This window comes from Gavialis gangeticus, unplaced genomic scaffold (genome assembly GCF_001723915.1).
Source record: "Gavialis gangeticus isolate Ggan-Ray unplaced genomic scaffold, GavGan_comp1, whole genome shotgun sequence".
Lineage (NCBI taxonomy): Eukaryota > Metazoa > Chordata > Crocodylia > Gavialidae > Gavialis > Gavialis gangeticus.
Window position 1 is genome coordinate 55,975,949 of NW_017729006.1, and position 6,501 is coordinate 55,982,449.

Below are 6,501 nucleotides of genomic sequence, written 5' to 3' on the forward strand. Positions count from 1 at the left end.
AAATCTGGATTTTATTCCATCTTTGCCATAACCACCTTTCAGGTACCTGAAGACTATTATAACCTTCCCTACCCCTTCCCTGCCCTCACCCCACCCCAGCCTTCTTTTCTTCAGACTAAATAACTAGGTGTTTTAGACTTTACTGATAAGTTTGTTTCCAGGCCCCAATCATTTTTGTTGCTCTGTGCTGGACTCTCTCCAACCTTCCCACATCTTTCTTGAAGTGTAGGGCCCAAAACTGGACACACTACTCCAGGTAAAGCCTTACCAGTGCTGACTAGAGTAAAAGAATTACTTTCCTTGATTTACAACTGAGACTTCTGTTAATACAACACAGTATAACCATCAGGTAGCACACTGTTGGCTCTTATACCATAACTCCAAATCCTTTTCTGCAATACTGCAGCCTAGCTAGTCATTCCCTAATCTATATTTGGGCATGCAATTACAAGACTAGTCATTGCTGATTCTGACCTGGCATAATGGAACATTTTCCCTGTCTATCCAGGTTATTCTACATCCTGGCCCTCCCCTACATTGTGTCTGCAGTCCCACCCATTGAATCTGTTGGTTTTTCAGTGAGCTTGTTTAATGGAGATGGCTATGTAGGTTGAAACAGGAATATGAGCAATAGTTCAACCATCATGGGAGAGAAGTCATATCATGGAATCATAGAGAAGAAGGGCTAAAAGGGACCTTGAGAGATCATCTGGATCAACTGCCTTCATGAGGCAGGATCATCCCTATTCAAACTATCCTGTAGAAATCCACTGTCTAACCTCTTAGCAAAACTACATGGTCAACCCTGACACAACTCAGAACCCTGGCAACACTGACACAACTTACAACCTGCCCCTGGCAAAATAGGAGGACCATGGCAGCCAATGTACTGCTGCTGTAAATTCTGTTAATATGTGGTCAGAAGGTCCCAGGAAGAGGGTCCCTGCCCCCTGCCACAGAGGAAAGCAAAAAAATCCACAGTCCAGAACAATACAATTGTCCATACCAAAATTATTTCCTGATCCCAAATATGGTGATTTGTCTGGCTACAGCCAACACCCAATGTCTCTGAGGAAGGCTTAAATAAAGCCCTGATGGACGCAGCAGCAGGAGAGCAAAAAATTCCTTCCTAGCCCCTTGTGGCAACAAGAAGAGTCCAAAAGCATGGGAAAAACCCATAGTAGAACATAGACATAGGTACAGCTAGGTTGTCCCTGGCCAGTGGATATCCAACTTCTTATCCCCTCCACTGATGAAGAGTCCAGAACTTTTCAAGGCAGTCTATTCTACTCCCTCACTATTCTAACAGCAGAGAAGTTTTTCCTAATAGCCAATTTAAACCTACTTTGCTTCAACTTCAAGCCATTGGTCCATGCCATGCTCTCTGCAGTGAGAGAGAAAAGGTGTTTTCCTTCTTCTTTATGGCAGCCCTTCATATAATTGAAGACTGCTATTAGGTCCCCTCTTAAGTACCTTTTCTACAAGCTGAATATGCCTAGCTCCTTCAACCGCTCTTCATATGACTTGCATACCAAGATCTTTGTTATTTTTGTTGCTTGCCTCTGGACCCTCTCTGTCTTCTCCATGTCCTTTTTAAAATGTGGAGCTTGAAACCTCACACAATATACTTGATGAGACCTAACCAGTGCTGAGTGGAGAGACACTATCACCTCCTGTGTCTTGCACCTAATGCTTCTCTTGATGCATCCCACAACTGCATTTGCCTTTTGTGCAGCTGCATCACGCTGTAGGCTCAGACCAAGTCTGTGATCTACCAAGACTCCCAGATCCTTCTCTGCAGTGCTGCCATCTAGCCAGGTGTCACCAATTTCATATTTGTACTTTTGATTATTCTTCCTGAGGTGTAGCACCTTTCATTTGTCAGTACTGAACTTATTCCATTAACTCCAGGCCAGTTTTCCCATCTGCCGAGATACTTTGGAATTGCACTCCTGACCTCTTGTGTGTTCAAAATCCTCCCAGTTTTGTGTCATCTGCCAACTTGCTTGAGAAGCTTTCTATGTCAGCATCCAAATCATTAATAAACACACTGAACAGCACTGGAACCAGGACAGACCCCTGTGAGACTCCACTCAAAAATCCTACCATTCTGAGATGGATCCATTTATAATTACCCTTTGCTTGTGACTACTGAGCTAGTTTCTATCCACCTTATAGTAGTTTTTTCCATCCCACGTTCCTCTAATTTGTTTATGAGAAAGTCAATGGGGCCTTGTCAAAAGCACTGGTGAAGTTCAGATATACTACACCTACAGCATTCCTTTTATCCACCCAAGTAATTACTCTGTCAAGAAGGAGATCAAGTTTAAGCATCACAGAATACTCAGCCATTCACTACACTGTCCATGGTGGCAGAGTCACTTTATAAAGAGCTGTGTGAGGAGCACTGCCATGCAAACAGTAATATTTAGACTGCACTTTTACTCACTATTGGAAGGTGCAAGCTCCAATAATTGTTTCTACAAACTAGTGAGCATTGCTCTAGTTATCCTTTCATCTAACAAACTGTTGTGTAGCATGTAGTAGGGTTGGAATATTGTTGTAGCAGTGATGGTCCAGGAAAACTATGCTACAGATCCTCCATTAAAAAATACCACCAAAAGAAAAAAAAATGCCTCTCATTTTGTGGCAAGGCATTTTTGCAATATCCTCTATTTCCTTATGAGAAATAGATTAGTCCTTTTCTTGTAATAACATCCTTCATATCCAAACTGTTTTCATACTGAACTGGGTTGAGATTTGTGTGATTGCATGGACCTTAGGTAGGCAGTGGTGGCACAAACAAAAAGGGTCCAGAACAGATTTGTTTCCTAGGGATATGGCAAACTGCTCCCCCAGTTCTGGAAGCCATGACATGGCATCAGGTCACAGGTAAATGAAGATGGCTGCTTCCACATTCAGTATATTCTCTACGCAGCTTCCATTCCCAAGATAATGTCAGAGAGAGGGATTTAACTATGTTAGTCAGAAGTCAGGCAGAAGGCAGAGCACCTTAGCGACTATCTGGTTCAGATGTGCATAAGCTTTCATAGACAATAGCCTACTTTGTCAGGTGCTAGCATCTGGAGGCAAATCCAGAGGAGGTGCAGTGGTGCAGTCACACTCCTCACTTTCAGACAAGGCTGCAGGCGCAGAAACCAGAGACTACAAGTCCCTAAAACAGGTAAGAAATCCCCACCCCACCTCTTTCCCCTCCATGTTCAGTGGCACATCCTCTCCTCTTCCACTTTACCCTCTTCCTACCCTCTTTTGCCACTGTCTCCATTGTCCCTGGCTGAACCATGGGCAGGTGGGATCTGTCCATGCTAGCATCTAATGAAATAGGCTGTCACCTATGAAAGCTTATGCTTCTCTAAACCAACTGGTGTTCACTACTGAAAGAAAAGTCCACTACTAAAAGGGGCAAAAGATGGCCTTATGGGTAGGGTATGACAGTAGACTGGTGTGAAAAAAAAGACTTACCTCAGCTGAGCGAGGAGCAAAGCTGGCAGGATGCCACACCGGAACGGGAATGCAGTGATAGTGAAACCACAGTGGATGGGGACGCCACAGTAAAAGGAAAAGAGAAAAAAAACCCAGCAGAGTCGGGAGGAGCCAGGTCTGGCTCCCATGTCAGCGTAAGCATGCTTTTTAACAGTGTGCTGGCCAGCCCACTGAGGCTGGGATAAAAAGCCTGGTGGGAGAACAGCAGGGGGAACCAGAAGTGAGGTTCCCAACCGGCCTGGATGGGCCAGATTCAGAGCAGAGTCTCACTGCAGGGATGTGGTAGCTGCCCCAGTAAGGGGTTTTCTCAAATGACCAGAGCCAGACAAGGCTCAACAACTTACCTGAATAGACACCGTGGATGTCAGACATCTACAACATAGACTAGATCCCAGCAGGATCAGATAGGGAGAGGACCAATGTACAACTGACCCAGAGCAAGTATAAGACTGGAAGAGGGAGCGGGACACCGGGGGACAAGACAGCCCGGGACCTGGAAGATGCATAAACAAAGCAAAGTGCGGTAGGGAACACTCAGGCAAAACAATGTCCTGATCCCACCATCATAAGTTTGGAGAGCCAAAACACCGAAGTACATGTGACACCAACTCTAGTGGTCCAGGAAATGACATCTTTGGTTGGCGTTAAGCAGGGTGTAGGGGAGGCAGAGCCCCAAGCAGGAAGGACAATCGGAATGACTGAAGGAAGGCACCAGGAGGGGCGGGATAAACCATCTTCCTCCCAATTAAAATAATTTCCAGCAAAGACCCCCTGGGAAACTGACCAAGGTCCAGTCCATTAACAAGCCTGTTTCTTCCCTAAGCAACAGTGAAACTGGAAAAGACCCTACAGACTCGATGCACAGGAAAACAGCAATGGGAGACTAAAACTGGGAATTAAGAGGCCTTGTTTCAATGCTCAATTCTGCTCCATATTTTCTTGTGTGATCTTAGACAAACCAATTAAATTTCTCTACCTGTAAAACACTGCCTTTCTGCCTTACTGGGGTTTTGTGAAGATGAACTCCATTAATGACTGAATTGGTCAACCACTTCTGTAGAGGAACCAAGTACCTATATAACTTAAAATAGTAGTGTTGTATTGGGTCAGAAGTAAAGCCAGACTCCAACCCCTACACCTATCCCGTATTCAAAAACTCATTTTTAAAAGCAGAAGGCAGGGACAGGTGGTCTGCCCTGCCTTCTGCCTAACTTCAGACTAGCACAGCTAACTACCTCTCTCTAATCCTTTTTTACAAGGATGCATATTCACCTGAACTGTCCTTTCCTTTGAATGTCTTCTGCATTGTACAATATTGCCTATTTAGTTTTCATTCTCAGCTTTAGTTTCACCATTAAGCTGCTAGTAAAGATACCATTTCCTTTACATAACCGTTTAAGAAAAAAATGATGCTGAATCAAGTTTGTTTCAGAACAGGAAAAATACTGATTTTATTTTTCATTGATAAGGCTCATTTCCTTTATAGCATTTCATTTAACAAAGCTGATATATACAACTAACACAAGCATTTCTGTTGGAAAGGTTTTCTCCTCCTGCTGTTCCTGGAAAGAGACATTTTCCTTAAGTTTTATATGTGCCCCAAAAATTACTTTTCCAATTTTCTATAGCAACTATACAATGATTTTATTGTAAGGATGAGGTATACATCACATATCTACAAAGTTAATGGCAAGTTCAGCAAAAGTGCAAACAGCAATGCTGTTGCTTAAGCACTACATAGAAAAAACTAATATCAGTGCTGGCATTTATGACTAAAGCTTATAAAATCAATCTCCAAAGAATCAATAGAACTATTTTTTTTTCTTTAATGGAAAAAAGGTAACACCTTTCATTGATTTTATGGAAGATATTTGACAGCCTGTCACCAGTGAAATATCTCATTATATTAACTGGGTCAGAATTAGATCTAGGACAGCCCTCAGAAAAATTAAACCTATTACTCCCAACATAAGTAGTAGCTGATTTTCAAATATCTTACTACATAACTAGGGTACAAGATAAAACCAGTTACAGACCTCCCCCTCCATTTTGTACATTTGTTGTCACTCATCTTAAATGGCCTGATACATGTATTACAAAGTCATGTTTTTGGTTAATATAAAAGCTAAAAATATTTAAATGCTCACTGAGAAACTCTGAGTTTTAAATTTTAAATCCTTTAAAATTTTTTATCTCACTTTCTAAACTTGCTTGTTCAGTTACCTACAGTGCATTCCCCTCCCCATAATAATTGAAGTGACAGTAATCGGGGCTTATAGTACCATAATGTGCATAGATGGCTACCTCTGAAAATAAAATTTACGCACCCAAGTTAGGTGCCTAAGTTCCATAACAATAAGTGGGGATATAAGTACCTATGAATAGCAAAAACTAGCACAATCAGCTGTGAAATGCCTAAACCCAGCCAGTAGAAGAACACTGAAGAGAAGTGTATATTTGAAATAATGCATTTATCTGGGAGTTAGGTCCCTATACGCAGCCTGGAATTAGGTATGTGAGATTAGCAGTGTAAACATGTGATGCAATTACTACAAAATAATTTACCCTGGCTTTTATGCTGTAGTAAAATGTTCTCTGTGATACATAGTCTTTTGGAGAAGAAACCATTCCCAATATCATTTGTACACTGAACAACACTGCTCAGAGTAACTTGCAGTATTCAAGTCCAACTGTCATGAAGGATCCTGTCTTAAACTCAGCAGTGATATAAAACATGGGCAGATCCAGGATTTTGTAAAAGAGGGGTGTGGAAGTTGCTACTGGCACAGCATTGGGTGGTGGCACCCTCTCCTCCCACCTTACCCCCCATTCGCTGGACAGGCATTACCTTGCAGCAGGAGCAGTAGCAGGGAACATACATTTTTAAGTCCCTCAATCAGGTAAGAATCTTTTCTCCTCCCTTCCCCTCTGTGCTCAGTGACACATTCCCTCCCCTCCATTCCCCGACATTTTGCCCGCCACAGCCACTGCCACTGC

General features: G+C 42.6%; 1 long non-coding RNA gene across 1 annotated transcript in view; it reads right to left on the reverse strand.

Annotated features, from left to right (window-relative positions):
* The window catches only part of LOC109291967, a 755,518-nt gene that overhangs the window by 237,059 nt on the left and 511,958 nt on the right, over positions 1 to 6,501 (reverse strand). The window lies entirely within an intron of this gene.